This window comes from Bos grunniens, chromosome 5 (assembly GCF_055505025.1).
Source record: "Bos grunniens cultivar Pamir isolate PY7600 chromosome 5, Bosgru_T2T1.0, whole genome shotgun sequence".
NCBI lineage: Eukaryota > Metazoa > Chordata > Mammalia > Artiodactyla > Bovidae > Bos > Bos grunniens.
The window spans coordinates 910,974-937,366 of NC_141169.1; the positions used below are offsets into that span (position 1 = coordinate 910,974).

General features: G+C 38.5%; 1 long non-coding RNA gene across 1 annotated transcript; it reads left to right on the forward strand.

Moving 5' to 3' along the window:
• Positions 1–2,618: 2,618 nt before the first annotated feature.
• Positions 2,619–6,244, forward strand: LOC147371231 (uncharacterized). Its single transcript, XR_015163370.1, has 2 exons — positions 2,619–2,757; positions 6,173–6,244. It is a non-coding gene; the product is annotated as an uncharacterized LOC147371231 (long non-coding RNA).
• Positions 6,245–26,393: the final 20,149 nt, after the last annotated feature.

Below are 26,393 nucleotides of genomic sequence, written 5' to 3' on the forward strand. Positions count from 1 at the left end.
ATCATAAATCGGTTGTAAGTATACATATATCGCCTTCCTTGTGAGCCTCCCTAACACCCCAAAGACCTTTCTAAGAATGATTTCAAAAGTAAGAATTCTGGATTTTCCTGGATTTAGACACACACACACAAAAAAAAAAAAAGAAAAGAAAAGAAAACAAATCTGGATGTGGATTTAACATTTTAACAACATAAAAAATTTAAAACTCTCTGTAGATCAAGCTGTCTATAGGCAAGTCGGATTAGCAGACAGGGCTTGTCTTTTTGGCACTGATAGGAATGTGGCACAGAAAAAAAAATGATTTCTCACTTTCAATTTATTTTTAGAATTTTTTTTTTTTTGAGGATTGCTATTTTCTGACAACTTTCAGCCTTTTCAGAAGGCAAGGGAGTCTAGGGAGTTCCTTTGTCATCCAGTGGTTAAGACTCACTGCTGTGGGCCCAAGGTTCAATACCTGGTGGGGGAACAAAAATCCTGCCAGCTACTCTGATGTATTGTACAACATGGGAAATATAGCAAATATTGTATAATAACTTTAAATAGAGTATGACCTGTAAAAATTGTGAATCACTATGTTGTGTACCTCTAATATATAATAATATGTAGTATGCATCATCTATATTTTAATTAAAAAGAAGCAACCATAGACAAAAAGACCTTATAGTAATTAGGTCAATGGGAAAAATGAGAAATGAGCAAAGAAAAATGCTACCAATTATAGTTGTACATACATTGTGAATTATAAATTTCATTCCAATGTCAGAGACATTAAAATGTCAGAAAATGAAGGTATTCGAATCATTGAAGCACAGTGTTGTCTCTAATCCTCAAAATGTATCTGCAAAGGAGGTATGATATCCTTTGACTTCATTGAGATGTTGTCCTTGTAAAATCGGAAGGCAATGGCACCCCACTCCAGTGCTCTTGCCTGGAGAGTCCCAGGGACGGAGGAGTCTGCTGGGCTGCCATCTATGGGGTCACACAGGGTCAGACACGACTGACGTGACTTAGCAGCAGCAGCAGCAATAAGTATGATTATATTACCTAACAGTTACTGAACTGTTACCTGTGCCAGGAATGGTTCTAAACTCTTTGCATGGATCTCATTTAAGCACCGCAGTGCTGTCCTGTGAGAGAACTACTTCTCTCTCTCCATTTTGCTGATGAGGAAATTGAGGCACAGAGAGGCTGAGTGACAGCTAAGTGACAGAGTGAAAGTGAAATTCAAACCCAAGTTGAGCTGAATCTCAAGGTCATGGTCATTCTATTCAAGTAAATTGTTCTTTCATTACTGTGTTAAGAAGAGCTAATGCTAATATATAATGTTCTTTCTCCAGAAGGAAACGAAATATTTGTTTTAGAGGGATAGGAATAGCATGCTATTGAATGTTTTCAATCACAGGAACAATTATTTGTTTTGAAACAGTAACACTACAGTTTCTTGAAAACTCCTCTTGCTTGCGCTGATGAAGGTATGGGGTAGTGAACCGTGTCCACACGAGGTGGGTGTGATTTAACTACTGAGACTAAAAGTGAATTCATCTCATTTAGATATAGTAAACCGGTGAAGCTTGTGGACTGTTTACTTTGAATTCCTAGAATTTACATTCTGTTTCTTGGCACGTCACTGACAGGTCATAGAATGCTAAGAAGAGGAGTGTGCGACTCTTCTGCTGGAGCATGGTGCTGACCCAAATGTCATGGATGTCTGTGGGAATACCGCTCTCCACTAAGCTGTCTTTTGCCAGAATATATCACTCACAGCAAAGCTGCTTTCCTACGACGCCAATATAAAAGCCAGGAACAAGGTATATCTCAACTAATTTTATTTACAAAATATTTGCAAAGCATTTTTTTTTAAACTGCTGCTGCTGTTGCTAAGTCGCTTCAGTCCTATCTTGTTGCGACCCCATAGACGGCAGCCCACCAGGCTCCCCCATCCCTGGAATTCTCCAGGCAAGAACACTGGAGTGGGTTGCCACTTCCTTCTCCAATGCATGAAAGTGGAAAGTGAAAGTGAAGTCGCTCAGTTGTGTCTGACTCTTTGCGACCCCATGGATGGCAGCCTACCAGACTCCTCCATCCAGGGGATTTTCCAGGCAAGAGTAGAAGTGTTTTATTTCTAACTATGTAAATAGGTAAACTGAATAGTGTCCATCAAACCCTGTTACCATGGAAACAACTCCAAAGCCACTGCAGGGGGGAAAATGTTGAATCCCATAGAGAGGGCAAAGCTGTGTCTCCCACCCAGCCGTCTATCCCAGAAGGAAGATTTCCCGTCAGAACGTGCCCAGGAGTGGGTGGTAGACTCAGAGCCTACAAATGATGAAGACCTGGGGGGAGTGAAGTGATGTGAGAAGTGGCTGCTTCCAGGAGCTCAAAGAATGGGTGCCCCTGGGGGTGGGTGGGAGGAGGAAGGACATCCAGTGCCCATGAGGGGGAGCCGGGTGAGTGCAAGTGGGCCTGGGAGGCAGCAGGCCTGGAGCTCTGAGCCCTCCAGGACCCTGGTTCTGAGATCCAGCCAAGAGGGTCAGGTCATGTTTGACTCCCAGCAAGGGCGTTCACTTGTGCTGGTGACCACTTGGTTTGTGATGTACACCTCAGGGTCTCCTGTGCTCAGCCCCAGGGAGCTGCTCAGTGAGGTTGCAGTTGTGCCTGTGGAGCTGATGATGATGAAGTCACCCCTCCTGCTTTCTCCAGGACACACGTGACGTCCTATAGCTGCAGCCCCACCAGGAACTCCCTCCGCTCTAACAGGTGGGCTCAGTTTTCCTTCTTTGGAACCTCCAGCCTTCCCTGAGTGAAAGTATTTTGAAGGAACCAAATTGTCTAAGATTTCACTTTAAATCATGATATTTCTCAAGATTAGAGAGTAAAGCATTCCTTTATGCATTTATGGCTGGTATTCGTGAAATACTGCACTTGTTAAAGGCAAAACATTTTCCAAATATTTTCCCCCACTTAAGGTTTGTTTTTTTTTTTTTTTTTTTTTTTGTAAGCAGTCTAAAATAACACAGTAAAGAAAAATTTGCCTCAGTAGACTTTGTCTTAAAATTCAAACATAATGAAAGCATTTTACAATGTATTAGAAATCTTGCTGCTGTTCACAAATTCCCATTTTATGAAAAAAAGTTTATATAAACAGTTTCTCTCTCATTGCCCAAGTCTTAAGAGGCTAAAAGGAAAGGAAAAGGAGCAAGCAAGTGAAAAGTGCAAGTCAAGCTGGAATTTTGGCAGTTGGGAAATGCCAAGAAGAGGATTTATTTATTTTAATATTTATTTATTTGGCTGAGCTGGGCTTCATTTCAGCATGTAGGATCTAGTTTCCTGACTAGGGGTCGAATCCAGGTCCTTTTTCCTGGGAGCACTGAGACCCAGCCACGGGACCACCACGGAAGTCCCGAGATTTTGGTTTATGCTTTTTATTCCTTTCAGTTCATATATTTCTAATATGCTTTTCAGTTTTCAGGGATAATAGTTGTTATTTTGAAAACAACTATTTTGAAACTATTTTGAAAAGGCGTGTGAGTGAATTGTAAACTTACCTAGGTGCCAGTTTTAAGAAGACTCTGATCAAAACAGACTGACAGTGAATAGGTGGTTATTAAGTGGGAATTAAGAGGGAAGAACAAATAACTACCTGATATTATCCTATTCTGGCAGAACCATCCACTTAGATAAGAGTCTAGACTCCGCTCTCCCATCTAGAATGTCTTGATGGGAAGGAAGTAAGGGGTTTATAAATAATGAGATCAGGTTGCCTTTTGGGTTTACTAGTCCCTGTTCTACCACTGTTTACCCAGGAAAATTTTAAAAATTGCAGTTTTGATGACTCTTGCTTCTTACACTTTTCTTTTTTATTCAAACTTTCACGTAAGAGAAGGAATTGGCTGTGTGAGTAAGAGATGAGACTGGAGTGGTTACTGCACTAATTCTCAGCTATATTCTGCTGGTGAACCACAATTATTTGGGAAAACTTATTTTAAAAATGTATAACCCTAGGCTGTTCGCTGTAGATTTTGACTGAGTAAATCAAGGAATGCTTGGACGTGTGTATTTAGAACTATTCCCTTGATATTCTGATCCAATCCTTGATGAACATCTATAGACTGAATACATGTAATTTCTAAATGTACCATTCACAAAAGAAAATAGTCTCCCTAAGTGTTGGAGTTTGATCAGTGCTAACTACATCCATCAGCTCCCTCCTTTCCAACAATATTAGCCTGACTTTTTCTCTGCCCCTGTGTTTGAGACATTAAAAGGAGTATCTTTGGCAATATCTATGGGCTTGAACGATAACTCCTTTTCCTTCCAACCACTCATCATTCAGTGACACTCTGAGAGTCTTTAGCGATTTGCTCATGGCGAAGTCACTTCGTCTGTAGAGTCTGACCCTTTAAGGATTTTGCACCTTCACTTATCATCCAGGTCATTAGGTCAACAGATGTTTGTTACCAACAGGGTTTTCCTGACTGCAGTAATAGTAACTCATGAGCATTTTTTGGTGTCAGCTTCAGGACAGACTCTTGCAGTGTGTCTGTTAGAATTGCTGACCCCTGGCATAAGCAGATGAGAGCTTTAAAACCCTTGAAGTTAGTAACAGTACAGAGGGGAATTGTTTTAAGCATTTATTTTAAGCAGGCTTGGAAACTCATGATCCATTTTATTAACAATCTAGAAGAATCTAGAGATAGATTGTAGTTTCAACAGGCAGTGGAAACATTCTTGACTGTGAATTATGAGTCATTTTAAAAGAATTTATGTTTAATTGAATTATGAGTCTTAATAGCTTTTTTATTACATATTGTGACCCACTATTTTTGTGAAACATATGATACTAAAGAAAGGAAAGGTTTCACATACAAATATTTGCTTTATACCCACCTGTTTGGAAATAGCAAACATAAAACCAAAAGTGGGCCATAAACCAAACATGGACCTTGGATGTGTTTGGTTTACCTCCATACATTGAGTCAACATTTCAAATTTAGGAGGCTCATGCAGAAGTTCAGGCTTCTCCAAGGACCAAATCTGGACCCCCTTGAGCCCATCCTACTGTTTAGTCTGCATGCAGAGGCCACCCCTTTGGTGTGGGACATGTGTTTGAGGGGTTACCAGTCTCACCTGGCTTTTTCACTTACTCAGGTCATCAGCTTTCCATCCATAAGCATTTGAGTTTCCAATTGTTGATTGATAGTTTATTTTGATAAATATTTGAAGGTTTTTAAAGACAGTCTAATCTATAATTGATTTCATATTTTAAAAAATTTCTTAAGAATGGGATTTAATTTTTCAAATTAGAATTTTTAAGTTGGTTGTGGTGGTTTTGCACTGAATAACTCTCACAAACACACAAGATTATAAGAGACAGTGCAGGGAGAGCTGGTGGAAGAGCAACTCCCCAAGAAAATGTTGACCATGTATTTATTGGTAATTTTATATTGCAATCTTTAACTAAAACATTAAAGCAAGACAGACACCAAAACTCTAGGATTTTGGAAGCTCCCTCCTGGTGGTCTGGAGGTAATCACATGAGATTCATCAAGAAGGGTCTTTGAAGATAAGGTGGGGAGGGTGCTCATTCTGCATGCAGTTAGCATCTAGCTAATGCTGACCTCTCAGCAAGAATGTCTAACTTAAGGAAGGGTGGTGGAAAGGAGCAAGCAAGGAAGAGAGAATGAGTAAGATTACAGTCCAAGAGACATTTCTGAGAAAACAGTAAAACAGGGTTCCCAGAATTGACTTTTTGAAAAGAAAAAAAAGTTTATCTCTTTGCATGTTCATGTAGAGAATAATATTCCCACTGGAATGTCTGTAAACCTTTTGAGTTTACTCATGGTCATCTTTGGATAGGTTATGCATGCTACAGATAGTATTCTATATTTCTGCCTCAGCATTGTCCCTAAAATATGCAGCTGATACAGTAGCTAAATGATACCCGCACCCCCTGCATTGGGAGCTTGACACTTAGCCACTGGACCGCCAAGGAAGGCCCAGAGGAGGAGCATATTAAAGAGAAAGAAGATGCACAGGGCAATGAGGAGGGGGCTGTCTTTCATTTACTTTCTGACTTTTATTTTTAAGTTCAGAGAATCTATTGCACGATTTTAATTTCAGTTTAGAAATAGGTTAACTGTGTACATTAGAAATGGTTCTCCCTGTTTTACAGGATGACCTGACACCACTCTTACTTGCGATATGTGAAAGCAGAGGGCAAATGGTGGAGTTTTTAGTAAAGAAAGAAGCAAATATACATGCAGTTGATAAGATGAAAAGGTACTGTTGTTCTTTTACTTTTTAAAACCCTTAGTGCTGTTCTAGGATGGTAATATCAAGATTAAATGAATAAGAGGATTCATTTGTGATCTACTTAGGTAGAAAATCAATTTTTCTGACTGGAAATCATGAATAATATATAGCAGGAATGTATAGCAGGATTCATATTCCTTTATAATATTGACTGATGTCATATGCAACCTCTTTTTGTTTGGTTGGTTGATCTTGTAATAGCTGAGGTATTTCAAATTAGTTTTATTAGCTTTGTGAAATATGGATTCTGCTTTTGAGTTTACCTCATGACAGTATCGAGTTTCTTAATTCCTTTAAAAGAATTCTTTAACCTCTACTTTTTATGTGTATATTTTTATAAGATGCATAGTAAAACTAAAAGACTTGATTTGGTCTTTTGGATAACTCTTTGTTTGAAGAATGCTGATGTTACTAGGTTACAAAAGATTCAGATACAACATAGCTACTAAATAACAACAGCCACAAAAAGGTGATTATTACTCACGGTCACCAGACACTTTAGGCTTATCAGTTTTTATCCTTTCTCATTTTAGTACATTTTGATATTTTCATTTTTAATGCAGGTAGAAGCAAGAAGGATAGCTTTGATCAGATAAACAGTTCCTTTAACAAAGACAAGTCAGAGGTGAACGATACAGACGAAAATGATGGGCTTTAGATTCAGACTAGGTTCAATTCCTAGGTTTCCTACCGATTAGGGTTATCATCAGCAAATACGTTTCCTGATACAAAAGGCAAATAGTAATGCATCCTTCAAAGGTCCCTGTGTGTAAGAAAGATTTTATGTATAGTATTTCATTTTTAGCACCTAGCACATGCTTATCCACATCATTAACTGCCACCATGACTATTTTTATTCCCATTATTATCAATATTTTTTATTTAAACCTGCAAGTAGCCTTTCCTTAACCCAACCTCTAGCTGACTTTGAAGCCGAATATATCAGACTAAGGAGGAAATAGGGAATTTATCCCTTAAATAGTCATCTGCCTCAGATAAGTGACCTCAGCATCGTTTCTTGTCCATCAAGGACTTTATTGTTATTTAAAAAAAAAAAAAAAACATTTATTTATTTGGCTACATGGGGTCCTAGTTGTGGGAACTCTTAGTTGTAGCATATGGGATCAAGTTCCCTGACCAGGGATGGAACCTAGGCCCCTGCCTTGGGAGCCTGGAGTCTTATCCACTGGGCCACCAGGGAAGTCCCATCAGGGACTTTTGAAATAGTAAGTGCTGCTACCTGACATCCAAGTGGGACAGGAGGCTTCTTTTCTGTCCCTTCATTTTAGCCTTGGAGGTAATTTGCAAAGATGCACACTTGAGCCTGTAAATGGTCAGTTCTTCATGAAAGAGCAAGGCGTTCACTTGGTAAAGCATATCAAATTAACTGTTTAATAAGTCAACTCAACTTCCTGAGGCTGAAGTCATCTCTCTGTTGTTTTAGAACAGGCCTCATGTTTGCTGTCAAGTATGAATCAGCAAATGTCATCAGACTTCTTCTTCAACAAGGTGCTGACATCTTTTCTCAAGATGTTTTTGGATGGACTGCAGAAGAATATGCTGTTATTAGTGGTTTTAATATGTAAGTGTTCACATTAAAATGCCAGTTGTCACTAAACTGCAGCCAAAAATAATTTTAACTGTTACTTGCTACATGACCAATGAGAGTTCCAGTTTGATGCAAGCAGTTTGGAGAATGGTGGTGAGATGTTCCCCCTCAAGAGCTGAAAGCCAATTAGTTACTCTTGGCTGTGGCTTGGGGTGCTTTATCTCAGGACATGTAGACCTTGATCCTTAGAAAGCTTGACATTAGCCATTTCATTACAAGTGTGAACAGTGTCACAGTTGTGATATTTCTAACTAGTTCTTTGGGTCTTGAAATATTTATTTCAGCAGCAAATCCTGTTTTCCCTTGAGGGCTTGCCTCTCTATACACTTCTGCTTGAATTTTCCAAGAACCCGGAGGATTCCCTAAGATCAATGAAACAGTCCTCTTCCATAAGTCATTTGGAGGGGAGAAAATAGTTCCTTCTCATCATTCTGTTCCTTGCATTGATTCTACTGCTGTAGCACTGCTGCTACAGCTGGTCTTGACAGGGTCTGCTTGGCAGCTGGATCTGGAGTCTGGATAGGGCTCTATAAAGACCTTTAATAAAATCATTTTAAAAGGAAAACAAAACAAAACAAAACTCATCCTGCAGTGGGCTCTTGATTAACTTTTGCTCCCAGGCCGCCCCTCTGGGTCCAGATTCCCCAGCCTTTAAGGTGATGCACATGTTGACTTCAGAGTGAGAGCTCCTTTGTTCTCATATGTATGCTGTCGCTCAATCACTGCTGCAAACAAAGCTCCAGCACCCAGTTTGGGCAGCTGGGCGGCCTAGCTTCACCTCTCACTCAGAGACCTTATGTGGAGCCCACGTGGAAGCCTAGATCTTCACGATGAGGTGCCCTTGAGGCTCTTATTTATCTTTTCTCCTAGCCGATGTCAGTGGGGACCATTTTTGGCTGTCAGAGAGAGTCAAGTGCTCCTGCAGGGATTGAGCAGACTTCCCTTTCTCCTTTGTATCTAGACTTGAAACTCAAGGTGGCTTTCTGTCCTATGGGGGCACCTTTTCTTAGGTCACAGGTTCCCTGTCATCCTTCCCAGAGTAGTGGGTGCCAGCTTGCCTGAGATTCCCTAATTATGCTTGGCCCCTCATGGGATCTGTTTCCTGTAATAATGAACATCTTCCAATGGATTTCTGTCTGCCTCCACTTTAAATGCTTTCAGAATCTGCCCCATAAGGAACCCATTCAGCAGAAATCCCTAAATCTCAAGTAAGATAGTTGGAATTCAGAGAGGTAAGCCCTGTCTAGAACTTGCCAGTACCCACTGTAAGAGTAGAGATATGTCTTCCAAGTGAATTGGAGAGGAACATGGAGATTAAACATCATTGTCAGAAAGATCTGCTGGTTCAGAGTTTGAGTAGATAGATAAGGAAGAGTAGTTGTCCACGCCAGGTCTTGATTGTGATTAGTTTTCTGCTCTTGGTGTAATTAGTTGCAATAATGGGGGATCATTATGTTCTCTAATGTAGTGAATTCGTATGTTATAAATAAATTTAGGTACACATTATCTAAAAGCTGAGATTCCCTAAATTACAAACCACAAAGAATAGCTAATCGCCAGAATTAATAACAGTTTCATGCAACACTTGAATGTTAAACATATGAAAACTCACACATTGGGATTTACTTTGAATTCCAAAGTAGTTACAGCAACAAAGTTGAAGATGAAATTATTCCACTCTTTGTTTCTGCAAGCATTTTGTGTGTATATTATCTCATTACATTCTATTAATCCTCTTTTGAAATAAGATAGTAATAGCCCAGTTGTGTAGAGGAAGGAGTTTGAACTGAAGAGAAACAACTCCTCCAGGAATAAAGAGCAGTTGGTTATAGAGGTAGGATTTGCAAGCTCAAGAGATTTTTCGTATGCCAAGCTAAATCTAGTTAATTATTCAAGCTGTACTGCCCTGAGTTCATGCCTACTTCATCTTCCTTTTTTTCTCCTTTCAGTTCAGTTCAGTTGCTCAGTCGAGTTCGACTCTTTGGGACCCCATGCACCACAGGACGCCAAGCCTCCCTGTCTGTCACCAGCTCCCAGACTTTACCCAAAATCATGTCCATTGAGTAGGTGATGTCATCCAACCATCTCATCCTCTGTTGTCCCTCTCTCCTCCTGCCTTCAGTCTTTCCCAACATCAGGGTCTTTTCAAGTGAGTCTGCTCTTCACATCAGGTGGCCAAATTGGAGTTTCAGCTTCAACATCCGTCCTTCCAATGAACACCCAGGACTGATTTCCTTTAGGATGGACTGGTTGGATCTCCTTGCAGTCCAAGGGATGCTCAAGAGTCTTTTCCAAGACTACAGTTCAGAAGCATCAATTCTTCTGTGCTCAGCTTTCTTTATAGTCCAACTCTCACATCCATACATGACTACTGGAAAAACCATAACCTTAACTAGATGGACCTATGTTGAGAAAGTAATGTCTCTGCTTTTTAATATGTAAGTTGGTCTAACTTTCTTTTCAAGGAGTAAGCATCTTTTAATTTCTTGGCTGCACTCACCATCTGCAGTGATTTTGGAGCCCAAAAAACAAAGTCAGTCACTGTTTCCCCATCTATTTGCCATGAAGTGATGGGACTGGATGCCATGATCTTAGTTTTCTGAATGTTGAGCTTTAAGCCAACTATTTCACTCTCTTCTTTCACTTTCATCAAGAGGCTTTTTAGTTCTTCTTCATTTTCTTCCATAAGGGTGGTGTCATCTGCATATCTAGGTTATTGATATTTCTCGCGGCAATCTTGATTCCAGCTTGTGCTTCATCCAGCCTAGCTGCATATAAGTTAAATAAGCAGGGTGAAAATATACCTTTACTTTCTCCTTTACTACATGCTAAATAAAAGTTTATAGAACTTAGAAACTTGAAATGTATATGACAATTGAAGTTTTGATATTATCTCTGAATTGTCTGAAATGATCTAAGAATTTGGTAGTTGTTTTTCATATCAGTGTTAAAATATTATTTATCTCATTTTTCATACATAGCTTTCGCCAACTGATTTCTGAATATAAAGAAAAGAGATCTAAAACTTCTCCTGAAAATAACAACCCAGGTACGTCTTCTGATACCGAATTACTCTCAGTGATTCTACTGTAGATAAAGTAGGAATGAGGACGTTTCAATAATGAAGAACTATGAAAAAAGTAGTGTAAATTTCATGTGTATTTTATTTTTTAATTTATTTATACTCTAGTATTCAGAATTCTTTAAGAAGTTAATTGTAGTGATTTGACATCAAAGACAGTATTGTCTGAAAAGAAATCCATCTGTTTAATATGGCCTGGAGAAGGAAATGGCAACCCACTCCAGTGTTCTTGCCTGGAGAATCCCAGGGACAGGGGAGCCTGGTGGGCTGCTGTCTTTGGGGTTGCACAGAGTTGGACATGACTGAAGCAACTTAGCAGCAGCAGCAGCAGCAGCAAAGTCCTATATTAGATCTTTGTGTAAATCAGAAAAAAAATTTAAGTGAGTATGATGTATATTTCATCTATAGTCATAGTACAGCAGATTGGACGTCTTATGAAAGTGAACTTTCATTTTTAGAAATGGTTTGCATTTAGTGAATGATGGCTCAGACAGTAAAGCGTCTATCTACAATGCAGGAGACCCAGGTTCGATCCCTGGCTCGGGAAGATGCCCTGGAGAAGGAAATGGCAATCCACTCTAGGACTATTGACTGGAAAATCCCATGGACAGAGGAGCCTGGTAGGCTACAGTCCATGGGGTCGCAAAGAGTCAGACATGACTGAGTGACTTCACTTTCACTTTGTAGTAATTAGTCTCACTAAAATAGTTACCATCATTAAAACTGGGAACCTGAATAATGCCTTCCTGGTAGGATAAGAAATGATAAACAATAACTGCAAAGCTGAGGCAGTGTGCAGCATTGTAGTGAGAGATTATTTCTGAAAGATACCTACCAATTGTACAGAAGGCAGAAGAGCAATGCCTGGTTGAGAACCAGTTATTTTGCCTATTGTACCAAGCAGGTCTAGATTACCAACTTCATTCCTTACAGATCCAGAGAGAGTGAGATATGTTGACTTCCTTAGGATCAGATATTTTCTTTTGTGTGTGGGACAATTGTCATGAGAGTATAGTTTTGTAAGAATAAGATGTTCTCTTGCCGTCAGTTAAAAGATTATCATAATAGATATTCAAATAGAACAACTAGGGATTCTACAAGTTCTAATAAAAGCACAAAAATACTTTGCATTAAGAAAAACAGCATTAGGTCCACTGGATGTGGCATCTAGCACATTGTATAGGGTATCCAAGGATACCTTTAACAGAATAGACCTCTATCTAATCAAAGGGGGCTTCCCAGGTGGCTCAGTAGTAAAGAATCTACCCCCCAGTGTAGGAGATACGGCTTGATCCCTGTGTTGGGAAGATCCCCTGGAGAAGAAAATGGCAACCCACTCCCATACTCTTGCCTGGGAAATCCCATGGACAGAAGGGCCTGGTGAGCTGTAGTCCATGGGATCACAAGAGTCAGACACGATTTGGTGACTGAACCACAAAAACATCTATCAAAGAACTGTAGGTTGGTTTATTACACTAGTCAGATGAGATATAGAAATCACAGTGTCTTGGTCTTCAATACGCTCAGAATAGAGTTTTTCTCTGGTTAATTTCTGTATTTTTCTAAAGAAAAATTTCAAAGAAAACATGCTTATTTATTTGTTCATTTGTTCATTAAACAGATAACTTTCAAGTGTCTTTTATGTACTAAGCATTGTTCTGATGTCACAGGGTGAAAACATTTAAAAATCACTGCCCCTGCTCTCCTTGCTCAAGCTTGCAGTGCTCCTTTCCCCGTGGAGTCACTGCATGTGAGTCATCCCTCCAGCATCAGATCGTGACATCCCCTGGGAAATGTTGTCCAACAGCACCAAAGTCCATGGTTCCCTCCATCCTTCCCTCCCTCCCCTTGTTCATCAGCTTAGGATGTGATGATGTATGCCTTCCAAGCTGAAAAAGCATGATTTCTATAAACATTTGCCATATAATGGGAAGGACTGATATAATGATATCCCTCACTAGTACTCAGTACTCTTTGGACCATCCTTATCTGTGTGGTCCAGATACTCTTGAGCCATTGAAGGAGATAATCTAAAGAGATTCTTTTTAAACACACACACACACAGAAACTTAACTTTTTAAAAAAGTTTTTTAAAAAGTTCAGCTTCTGTGTACCCTACTTCATGCTCACCACTACAAATCTAGTCCCCATTCTCATCACTGAATTGAGCCCCTTTACCCATTTGCCCTTCCCCACCTGCCTTTCAAGAGATTATCCTTTCTAAACCTGGAATCACTACATCTTTCATACTTCTCTTGCCTTTGGAAAGAGGGCCAGGAACAGAAGACTTTTGTTTCTGGTATTTTACCTTGCTCTGAGGTTCAGTGCCTTTGACCAAGCTTCCCTGTGATAGGGCATTTTCATTGTGAACTGAAGAGCCAGAGAAATAGTCATATCCCAGCAAGACACCTATAGTCTCTGTTCAGTGCTCCAGGCAATAGAAATCTAGAAATACTGTGCTGTTTATGCGTGCTATTGTCAGCTTATAGCACTTATTGTATTAATGGTATAGTATCATTTTCTGTCAGTCTACCGGGGTTTGGTTAGGATTATAGTCATTGTAAACAGCAGTTCTTTTCTTTGTTGTTTTGTTTTGCATTTGATGACTATAAAGTGGAGGAGTGGTTCTTAGGTGTTAGTGGCCTACGAGTATAGTACAACCACTGTTCCCTTCCTCTAGTGTGGCCTCCAGGTGTGGTTTGAAAGGAATACTTTTAAACAAAGTCTCAGTGTTGAGGTTTTAATAGTCTATATTTTTCTTCTGTTGATTTAAAATGTATCTTGCTTTTTTCTTTAATAGTGGATGAGAGTTCTGAAGAGGACTCTTCAAGGAGGTAGGATTTTATGGATGTTTTAAATTATATGTTTAACTAAGGGAACACGGAGAAGAGAAACTAATGGTTGTTGGGTGTTCTACTCTGGGTTAGACACTGCATTATGTGCTTAACATTTGTGACCTCATAGAGTCATCACAGCAGCTTTGTAAAGTAGCTGTGTCCTAATTTTACTTAATTAGGCAGCTGTGATTTAAGGAGGTTAGTGAATTGACCCTGGTTAAAATGAGCTGACCTGTGATTTGACAATTGGCCTTCCTGGCTCCCATGTCCACTCCCATGGCCCTCAGCAGAGACCATGAGATGTACCCATATAGCATGTAAGTTAAAGATATAAATTAGTTCTTTGACTTGCACATTTTAAGTTTTGACAATGTGGGGAAACTCCCTGTACTCCCTGAGGGTAAAGGAGAGAAGTGGTGCCGTCTCAGTAAGTGGTATCCCTGCTGACAGACCAAGACTCCCATTTTGGACGGACTCAGATTCGTCTCTGAACCTTGAACAGACAGTGGAGAAGGAAAAGCCTATTCTTCCACTTTGTTTTAAGTCATCAGGTTTATTCCAGTTTGGGCAAACAAGAATTATTTGATCAATCCATCAATTGGATTTTCAGTTCAGTTCAGCAATTAGAACTTTTAGTGAAAAATTATTTTTAGCCTCTGCCGATACCTTGGCTGTCACTCTCTGTTATGGAAACTATGAATGAGCGTTAACTAGATATTTCATAGGTTGGGAGAGATGGATGCGGAAATAGGTAACAAAAAACTTTTTTGGAGACTTCCCTAGGGGTGCAGTGGTTAAGATGGTTAGTAAGACATCTTCCAATGTAGGCAGTGAGCGTTTGATACTCGGTCAGAGAAGCTAAGATCTCACATGACCCAGGGTCAGAGAGCCAAAACAAAATAGAAGCACCATTGGAACTAATTCAGTAAACACTTTAAAAGTGGTCCACATCAAGAAATCTTAAAAAAAAAAAAAAAATTAGAAAAATAAAGCTGTTTTAAAACAGGCCAAATTGTATTCATGTCAAGAAAGTTCATTTAATATATAGACAAACTTTCACTTTTTTTTTTCTTTTGTTCAAGGTCATGAGCTCACTCATTTTTATTATATGTTTTTGGTTTAAAGATTTCTCAACAAACCTGGCATTGATTTAGGGCCTACATAAAATGATGAAATCTTAGATTTTAAAACAAGGTAAAGTGTTCTCTTGTGAAATTAGTTTTCCTGCTCTGAAATTAGGTTCATGTAGTATTTACTCTTATGATTAGACAGTGATAGTGACAAATAGATTCAAGGGATTAGATCCGATAAACAGAGTGCCTGAAGAACTATGGATGGAGATTCATGACATTGTACAAGAGGCAGTTATCAAGATCATACCCAAGAAGAAAAGCAAAAAGGCAAAATGGTTGTCTGAGGAGGCCTTCCAAATACCTGAGGAAAGAAGAGAAGCAAAAGGCAAAGGAGAAATGGAAAGATATACCCATTTGAATGGAGAGTTCCAAAGAATAGCAGAGAGATAAGAAAGCTTTTCTCAGTGATGAATGCAAAGAAACAGAGGAAAAACTAGAATGGGAAAGGCGAGAGATCTCTTGAAGAAAATTAGAGATACCATGGGAACATTTCATGAAGACGGACACCATAAAGGACAAAATGGTATCGACCTAAGAAAAGCAGAAGATATTAAGATGAGGTTGCAAGAACACACAGAACTCTACAAAAAAAAAGATCTTTGTGATCCAGATAACCAGGATGGTGTGATCACTCACCTAGAGCCAAACATCCTGGAATGCGAAGTCAAATAGGCCTTAAGAAGCATCACTATGACCAAAGCTAGTGGAGGTGATGGAATTTCAGTTCAGCTATTTCAAATCCTCAAAGATGATGCTGTGAAAGTGCTGCACTCAATATGCCAGCAAATCTGGAAAACTCATCAGTGGCCACAGGACTGGAAAAGGTCAGTTTTCCTTCCAATCCCAAAGAAAGGCAATGTCAAAGAATGTTCAAACTACCACATAATGGCACACATCTCACATGCTAGCAAAGTAATGCTCAAAATTTTCCAAGCCAGGCTTCAAGAGTACGTGAACCATGAACTTCATATGTTGAAGCTGAATTTAGAAAAGGCATAGGAACCAGAGTTGGGAGTACCAGACCATCTGAACTGCCTCTGGAGAAATCTGTATACAGGACAAGAAGCAACAGTTAGAACTGGATATGGAACAATAGACTGGGTCCAACTCAGGAAAGGAGTACATCAAGGATATAAATTTTCACCCTGCTTATTTAACTTATATGCAGAGTACATCATACGAAATGCTAGGCTGAATGAAGCACAAGCTGGAATCAAGATAGCTAGAAGAAATGTCAATAACTTCACATACAGAGGTGACACCACCATGATGGCAGAAATTGAAGAAGCACTAAAGAACCTCTTGATGAAAGTGAAAGAGGAGAGTGAAAAAGTTGACTTACAACAAAACATTCAGAAAACTAAGATCATGGCATCTGGTCCCATCACTTCATGGCAAATAGATGGGGAAACAATGGAAACAGTGACAGACTTCTTTTGGGGGGCTCGAAATCACTGCAGATGGTGACTGCAGCCATGAAATTAAAAGACGCTTGCTCCTTGGATGAAAAGCTATGCTCAACCTAGAGAGCAGATTGAAAAGCAGGGACATTACTTTGCCATCAAAGTTCTGTCTAGTCTAAGCTATGGTTTTTATAGTAGTCATGTATGGATGTGAGAGTTGGACTATAAAGCAGGCTGAGTGCCGAATAATTGCTGCTTTTGAACTGTGGTATTGAAGACTCTTCAGAGTCCCTTGGACTGCAAGGAGATCCAATTAGTCCATTCTAAAGGAAATCAGTCCTGAATATTCATTGAAAGGATTGATGCTGAAGCTGAAACTCCAATAGTTTGGTCATCTGATGCGAACACCTGACTCATTGGAAAATACCGGTTCTAGGAAAGTTTGAAGGCTGGAGGAGAAGGGAACGACAGAGGATGAGATGGTTGGATGGCATCCCCCACTCAATGGACAAGAGTTTGTAAAACCTCTGGGAGTTGGTGATGAACAGGGAAGCCTGGTGTGCTGCAGTCCATGGGATCGCAGAGAGTTGCACACAACTGAGCAACTGAACTGAGCTGAACTGATGTTGATATTTTCATAAAATTTGATGAGCAGTGTAGATGCATAAAAATATATCAATAAAATCATATGAAACGGAGGCTTTGCTCATAGTATATCCTTAAGAATACTGATATGTAACTGATCTATTGTATATAAAGTCTAAATATATGTTTCTCCACATACTTTATTATACTTGTTTTTTTTTTCCATAAAGTTTGTTCTTAACTAGGAATGTCTCACTTTTTCCTTTCTTCTTCCTCCTCTACTTTTTTATTTTTTATTTTTAATATTTACTGTTAACCTAATTTTTCCTTGCAGAACACATTTCTTCAGTGTCTGTTCTTTCAGTCCATCTCTCTGTCTCTACTGTGAACATGTTTGCTTATGGCTTTCTATTTAGAGTGTGGCTTTCATTCATGATCATTGCCCTATGGGTTTAACCTTGTTTTTTCCCTGTTTCATGGAAGCAGCTGAATTTTTTTGCCTGTTTCATTGGTCTCTAGTTGTTTGACAAACAGAATAGAAGTAGCTTATCGTGTTTGCAGTTCTAGCCCATATAAATAAAGTTCTGTTAAAACCTAAACTTTCATATTTCCCTTCACAAGTGATAATCCATGTATATATTAATCATGGAAGCAAATTTCAAAATATAGCAATTAATTTAAATGTCTTAGTTTTTCAATAGTGCTCTAAACTACCGGGGATAACTTATTACTCTAGAACATTTTGGTAGAGAAAGTAATCTAGTGGGTGTCCTAGTATTTGTATAGCAGTCAATTAGGGGTAAGGAGAGGAACATCTGGGGCTTCTGATGTGATCTGTCATAGTCCTTTCCCCATGAGAAGGTCAGTCAGGGACAGAACTGGGATTTGAATCCACATCTGAATGACTCCAGAGCCTGTGCTCTTTGTGTTAGATCATAGAGGAATGGGGGATGTTATAATTCTTTTATTCAGGTTGATACTTGTTATATTCTTCAAGCTCTTATTTTCTTCTCCAGCATGTCCTGAAATCAAAGTTGAGAAAGCTAATGAAGGCTTCTCAGCAATCCAAGAAAAACAGTAAGTTATTTGAAGATTGTCCTCCTGGTGTTATTCCTTGATTTGAAATGACACATGTTCTCATGTACTCTCTCCTGTTTTCACTGTAGTAGAAGCAAAATGTGGCATTTTGAGACCAGAGAGTACAACGTTCTCTCAGGACAATAATTCTGATAGTAACGTTGAAGATGTGGTTGAAACATTTCCCAAACCATCACCCTGGTTTGAGGGCATCTGTCATCCTGCCTTCCCATTGCCTGAGCCTGTTTCAAAACTTCTCAAGTCTGTAGCAGGCCTTGGTCGTACAAAGGTAAGTTGTTCTGTTTGTAACACTTCTTTTCCTGTATTTGTTCACATAGCAGTCCCCTGATCCTTATGGTGACAAAAAGGATCCCACCACAGAAATAGAAGCCCTCAAAGTCACGAGATGAAATGGTGTGATAATAAGAGCCATACATGTGCATGATTCAGATTTATAAATATTGGTATACTAAGTATGCCATTATGAATGAAAAGAATTACAAAGCACTGAGGAAAAACAACTAAATAAATATGAAGATGGGGAGGAGGATGAAGGGGAAGAATTCCTTTAAGAAAGACAAGATGAATATAAGATGGAATGAGGGTGAAGATGAGACAGATACTATACAAACACAACAGAAAGAGTGGGGTCAGTCAGACCAGGAACTCTATATTATAAATATGTGAGAAATTATTTCAAATTCAACTTAAGAAGAGAAAGTGAGGTTGTAAAAAAAACAATGCTCATACTCTTTTGAATGACATATAGCTGATTTTTTGAAGAACTAAAGAAAAATGTGTTCCTTATTTTTTTTTTTTTTTTTGGTGGTTGTTTTTGAGGTTGGTGGTGGTTCTTGTTTTTTCGTTGAATTGAAGTGTAGTCAGTTTAAAATACTGTGTAACTTTCAGGTGTACAGCAATGTGATTTGTTTATACTTGTGTTTGTGTATGTGTGTGTGTATATATATATATATAATATAGTTATATTTAATTATAGTTATATATATATTATATATATTACTAATATAATAATATATTATTATGTATTATTAATATATATATAACTATATATATATATTATAGTTCCCTCTGGAAGTTCATTTAAATTTGAAGTGATTTCTCTTTTTTAAAAAATTCTCACTTTGAAATTAATGAAGCAATGTCTTCTGTTTAACCTAGCAAAACTTTCATTTAGATATAATTCAAGATGAGCCCTGTTTTAGGCCTTCAGAGATGTATTATGAATTAAGAATTTCTGGCCCTTCTGTTTCTTGTGGTTTCTAACTTCAGTTCAGTTCAGTTGCTCAGTCGTGTCCAACACTAAATACTTAATGTACTTGTTTAATTTATCTTACTGTTTGCTATAATCTTGCTGGGTGTTTTAGATGTTTCTGAAAATAAAGAGGAAATACATAAGCATTTTATCAATTATTCTTACTAAAATTATAATTTTTAATTTTATAAATGAGATTCTTAATCTCTCTTCATTAAATAAGAAAATTTTCAGCTGCAACAGTCTGAAAGAAGAAATGTAGAATTATACTTTTTTCCTCTGGAGAGATTCTGATTTCTTTTTTTCTGAATGTCAGCAAATAATGGGTAATTGATGCTTTTGAACTGTGGTGTTGGAGAAGACTCTTGAGAGTCCCTTGGACTGCAAGGAGATCCAACCAGTCCATTCTGAAGGAGATCAGCCCTGGGATTTCTTTGAAAGGAATGATGCAAAAGTTGAAACTCCAGTACTTTGGCCACTTCATGCGAAGAGTTGACTCATTGGAAAAGACTCTGATGCTGGGAGGAATTGGGGGCAGGAGGAGAAGGGGACGACAGAGGATGAGATGGCTGGATGGCATCAGTGACTCGATGGACGTGAGTCTGGGTGAACTCTGGGAGTTGGTGATGGACTGGGAGGCCTGGCGTGCTGGGATTCTTGGGGTAGCAAAGAGTCAGACACGACTGAGTGACTGAACTGAACTGAACTGAATATACATTAAATGAATGAAATCACGATTTATGCTTTTTTCTTATATAGACTGCTGCTGCTTCTGCTGCTATGTCGCTTCAGTCGTGTCCGACTCTGTGCGACCCTATAGACGGCAGCTCACCAGGCTCCCCTGTCCCTGGTATTCTCCAGGCAAGAATACTGGAGTGGGTTGCCATTTATATAGACTACTTGTTATTATTAAATCATAAGGAAAGAAAAATTACCACCAGAGTTTACAAAATTATCTGTGGAAGATATTATTTTCTTTTAAAAATATCTCTAGCAACATGTACATTCCACGTTATTTTTATTTATTTATTTTTTATTTTAATTGGAGGCTAGTTACTTTACAATATTGTAGTGGTTTTGCCATACACGGACATGAATCAGCCATGGATGTACATGTGTTCCCCATCCTGAACTCCCCTCCCACTTCCCTCCCCATCCCATCCCTCTGGGTCATCCCAGTGCACCAGCCCTGAGCACCCTGTCTCATGCATCGAACCTGGACTGGCGATCTGTTTCACATATGATAATATACATGTTTCAATGATATTCTCTCAAGTCATCCCACCCTTGCCTTCCCCCATAGAGTCCAAAAGACTGTTCTTTACATCTGTGTCTCCTTTGCTGTCTCGCATATAGGGTTATTGTTACCATCTTTCTAAATTCCATATATATGTGTTAGTATACTATATTGGTGGTTTTCTTTCTGGCTTACTTTACTCTGTATAATAGTCTCCAGTTTCATCCACCTCATTAGAACTGATTTAAACATATTCTTTTTAATGGCTGTGTAATATTCCATTGTGTATATGTACCACAGCTTTCTTATCCATTCATCTGCTGATGGACACCTAGGTTACTTCCATGTCCTGGCTATTATAAACTGTGCTGCAATGAACATTGGGGTACATGTGTCTCTTTCACTTCTGGTTTCCTCAGTGTGTATGCCCAGCAGTGGGATTGTTGGGTCATATGGCAGTTCTATTTCCAGTTTTTTAAAGGAATCTCCACACTGTTCTCCATAGTGGCTGTACTAGTTTTCATTCCCACCAACAATGTAAGAGGGTTCCCTTTTCTCCACACTCTCTCCAGCATTTATTGTTTGTAGACTCTTGGATACCAGCCATTCTGACTGGCGTGAGATGGTACCTCATGGTGGTTTTGATTTGCATTTTCCTGATAATGAGTGATGTTGAGGATCTTTTCATGTGTTTGTTAGCCATCTGTATGTCGTCTTTGGAGAAATGTCTGTCTAGTTCTTTGGCCAATATTTTGATTGGGTCGTTTATTTTTCTGGAATGAGGAGCAGGAGCTGCTTGTATATTTTTGAGATTAATTCTTTGTCAGTTGCTTCATTTGCTATTATTTTCTCCCCTTCTGAAGGCTCTCTCTTCACCATCCTTATAGTTTCCTTCGTTGTGCAAAAGCCTTTAAGTTTAATTAGATCCCATTTGTTTATTTTTGCTTTTATTTCCATTACTCTGGGAGGTGGGTCATAGAGGACCCTGCTGTGATGTATATCGGAGAGTGTTTTACCTATGTTTTCCTCTAGGAGTTTTATAGTTTCTGGTCTTATGTTTAGATCTTTAATCTATTTTGAGTTTATTTTTGTGTATGGTATTAGAAAGTATTCTTGTTTCATTCTTTTACAAGTGGTTGACCGGTTTTCCCAGCACCACTTGATAAAGAGACTGTCTTTTGTCCATTGTATATTCTTGCCTCCTTTGTCATCAATAAGGTGTCCATAGGTGCATGGATTTATCTCTGGGCTTTCTATTTTGTTCCATTAATCTATATTCCTGTCTTTGTGCCAGTACCATACTGTCTTGATGACTGTAGCTTTGTAGTATAGCCTGAAGTCAGGCAGGTTGATTCCTCCAGTTCCGTTCTTCTTTCACAAGATTTCCTTGGCTATTCGAAGTTTTTTTGTATTTCCATACAAATTGTGATATTATTTGTTCTAGTTCTGTGAAAAATACCATCAGTAGCTTGATAGAAATTGCATTGAATCTATAGATTGCTTTGGGTAGTATACTCATTTTCACTATATTGATTCTTCCAATCCATGAACATGGTCTATTTCTCCATCTATTTGTGTCCTCTTTGATTTCTTTCAACAGTGTTTTATAGTTTTCTATATATAGCTATTTTGTTTCTTTAGGTAGGTATATTCTAAGTATTTTATTCTTTTCATTGCAATGGTGAATCAAATTGTTTCTTTAATTTCTGTTTCTGTTTCCTCATTGTTTGTGTATAGGAATGCAAGGGATTTCTCTGTGTTAATTTTATATCCTGCTACTTTACTATATTCGTTGATTGGCTCTGGTAATTTTCTGGTGGACTCTTTAGGGTTTTCTATGTAGAAGATCATGTTATCTGCAAACAGTGAAAGTTTTACTTCTTCTTTTCCAATCTGGATTTCTTTTATTTCTTTTTCTGCTCTGATTACTGTGGACAAAACTTCCAAAACTATGTTGAGTAGAGTGGGCACCCTTGTGGTGAGAGTGGTGAGAGTGGGTACCCGGGTCTTGTACCTGACTTGAGGGGAAATGCTTTCAATTTTTCACCACTGAGGATAATGTTTGCTGTGAGTTTGTTATATATAGCTTTTATTATGTTGAGGTATGTTCCTTCTGTTCCTGCTTTCTGGAAAGTTTTATCATAAATGGATGTTGAATTTTCTCAAAGGCTTTCTCTGCATCTGTTGAGATATAACCATATGTTTTTTTATCTTTCAATTTGTTAATGTGGTGTATTACATTGATCGATTTGCAGATATTGAAAAATTCTTGCATCCCTGGGATAAAGCCTACTTGGTCATGATGTATGATCTTTTTAATATGTTGTTGGATTCTGTTTGCTAGAATTTTGTTAAGGATTCTTGCATCTATATTCATCAGTAGTTTTCTTTTTTCAGGGCATCTTTGTCTGGTTTTTGTATTGGGGTAATGGTGGCCTCTTAGAATGAGTTTGGAAGTTTACTTTTCTCTGCAATTTTCTGGAAGAATTTCGGTAGGATAGGTTTTAGCTCTTCTCTAAATTTTTGTTAGAATTCAGCTGTGAAGCCATCTGGACCTGGGCTTTTTTTTGCTGAAAGATTTCTGATTATAGTTTTGATTTCCATGCTTGTGATGGGTCTGTTAAGATTTTCTATTTCTCCCTGGTTAAGTTTTTGAAAGTTATACTTTTCTAAGAATTTTTCCATTTCTTCCAAGTTGTCCATTTTATTGGCATATAGTTGCTGATAGTAGTTTCTTATGATCCTTTGTATTTCTGTGCTGTCTGTTGTGATTTATCCATTTTCATTTCTAAGTTTGTTGATTTTATTTTTCTCCCTTTCTTTCTTGATGAGTCTGGCTAACGGCTAGTCAATTTTATTTATCTTTTCAAAGAAACAGCTTTTAGCTTTGTTTATTATGGTCTCTTTTGTTTCTTTTGCATTTCTTTCTGCCCTAATTTTTAAGATTTCTTTCCTTCTACTAACCCTGGGGTTCTTCATTTCTTCCTTTTCTAGTTGCTTTAGGTGTAGAGTTAGGTTATTTATTTGACTATTTTCTTGTTTCTTGAGGTAAGCCTGTAGTGCTATGAGCCTTCCCCTTAACACTGCTTTTACAGTGTCCCATAGGTTTGGGGTTGTTTTGTTTTCATTTTCCTTCATTTCTATGCATATTTTGATTTCTTTTTTGATTTATTCTGTGATTTGTTGGTTATTCAGAAGCATATTGTTCAGCCTCCATATGTTGGAATTTTTAATAGTTTTTCTCCTGTAATTGACATCTAATCTTACTTCATTGTGGTCAGAAAAGAGGTTTGGAATGATTTCATTTTTTTTTTTTTTTGAATTTACCAAGGCTAGATTTATGACCCAGGATGTGATCTATCCTGGAGAAGGTTCCATGTGCACTTGAGAAAAAGGTGAAATTCATTGTTTTGGGGTGAAATGTCTTATAGATATCATTTAGGTCTAACTGGTCCATTGTATCATTTAAAGTTTGTGTTTCCTTGTTAATTTTCTGTTTAGGTGATCTATCCATATGTGTGAGCGGGGTATTAAAGTCTCCCACTATTATTGTGTTATTGTTAATTTCTGATTTCATACTTGTTAGCATTTGCCTCACATATTGTGGTGCTCCTATGTTGGTGCATATATATTTATAATTGTTATGTCTTCTTCTTGGATTGATCCATTGGTCATTATGTAGTTTCCTTCTTTGTCTCTTTTCACAGCCTTTATTTTAAATTCTACTTTATCTGATATGAGTATTGCTACTCCTGCTTTCTTTTGGCCTCCATTTGCATCAAATAACTTTTTCCAGCCCTTCACTTTCCGTCTGTATGTGTCCCCTGTTTTGAAGTGGTCTTTTGTAGACAACATATATAGGGGTCTAGTTTTTGTATCCTTTCAGCCAGTCTTTGTCTTTTGGTTGGGACACTCAATCCACTTACATTTAAGTTAATTATTGATAAGTATGATCCCATTGCCATTTACTTTGTTGTTTTGGGTTTCGAGTTTATACACCCTTTCTGTGTTTCCTGTCTAGAGAAGAACCTTTAGCATTTGTTGAAGAGCTGGTTTGGTGGTGCTGAATTCTCTCAGCTTTTGCTTATCTGTAAAGCTTTTCATTTCTCCTTTATATTTGAATGAGCTCCGTGCTTGGTAGAGTAATCTGGGTTGTAGGTTTTTCTCTTTCATCACTTTAAGTATGTCCTGCCATTCCCTTCTGGCCTGAAGAGTTTCTATCGAAAGATCAGCTGTTATCCTTATGGGAATCCCCTTGTGTGTTATTTGTTGTTTTTCCCTTGCTGCTTTTAATATTTGTTCTTTGTGTTTGATCTTTGTTAATCTGATTAATATGTGTCTTTGGGTGTTTCGCCTTGGGTTTATCCTGTTTGGGACTCTCTGGGTTTCTTGGACTTGGATGACTATTTGCTTTCACATTTTAGGGAAGTTTTCAACTATTATCACATCAAGTATTTTCTCGTGGCCTTTCTTTTTGTCTTCTTCTTCTGGGACTCCTCTGACTCGAATATGGGGGTGTTTAGCATTGTCCCAGAGGTCTCTGAGGTTGTCCTCATTTCTTTTATTTTTTTTTTATTTTTTCTTCTCTGCTTCATTTATTTCTACCATTCTATATTCTACCTCACTTATCCTATCTTCTATCTCTGCTATTCGACTGTTGGTTCCCTCCAGAGTGTTTTTTATCTCATTTGTTGCATTATTCATTATTGATTGACTCTTTTTTATTTCTTCTAGGTCCTTGTTAATCATGTCTTGCATTTTCTCAATCCTTGTCTCCAGGCTATTTATCTGTAACTCCATTATGTTTTCAAGATTTTGGATCATTTTTACTATCATTATTCTGAATTCTTTCTCAGGTAGACTCCCTATCTCCTCCTCTTTTGTTTGGTTTGGTGGGTATTTATCATGTTCCTTTACCTGCTGAGAATTTCTCTGCTTTTTCATCTTGTTTAGATTGCTGCATTTGGGGTGGCCTTTCAGTATTCTGGCAGTTTGTGGTTCCTCTTTATTTTGGAGGTTCCTCACTGTGGGTGGTGTTGGACGGTTGGCTTGTCAAGATTTCCTGGTTAGGGAAGCTTGTGTCGGTGTTCTGGTGGGTGGAGCTGGATTTCTTCTGTCTGGAGTGCAATTAAGTGACCAGTAGTGAGTTTTGGGATGTCTATGGTTTTGGTGTGACTTTGGGCAGCCTGTACATTTAAGTTCAGGGCTATGTTCCTGTGTTGCTGGAGAATTTGTGTGGCTTGTCTTGCTCTGCAACTTGTTGGCTTTTGGGTGGTGCTTGGTTTCCGTGTAGGTATGGGGGCTTTTGGATAAGCTCTTATCAATTAATGTTCCCAGGAGTCAGGAGTTCTCTGGTGTTCTCAGGTTTTGGACTTAAGCCTACTGCCTCTGGTTTTCAGTCTTATTCTTACAGTAGCCTCAAGACTTCTACATTTATACAGCACCAATGATAAAACATCTAGGTTAATGATGAAAAGCTCCTACACAGTGAGGAACACCTGGAGAGGTTCACAGAGTTACATTAAGAAGAGAAGAGGGAGAAGGGAGATAGAGGTGACCAGGAGTAGGAGAGGGGGAATCAAAAGGAGCGAGAGAAAGCTAGCCAGTAATCAATTCCCTATGTGCTCTCCACACTCTGGACCCCTTGGAGAGGTACACGGAGTTACAAAGAGAAGAGAAGAGGGAGGAAGGAGACAGAGGTGACCAGGAGGAGAAAAGGGTGAATGAAAAGGAGAGAGACAGATCCAGGCACTAATCAAGTCCCTAAGTATTCTCCACAGTCCGGAACACATAAAGAGATTCACAGAGTTGGGTAGAGAAAAGAAGGGGGAGGGAGGAGATAGAG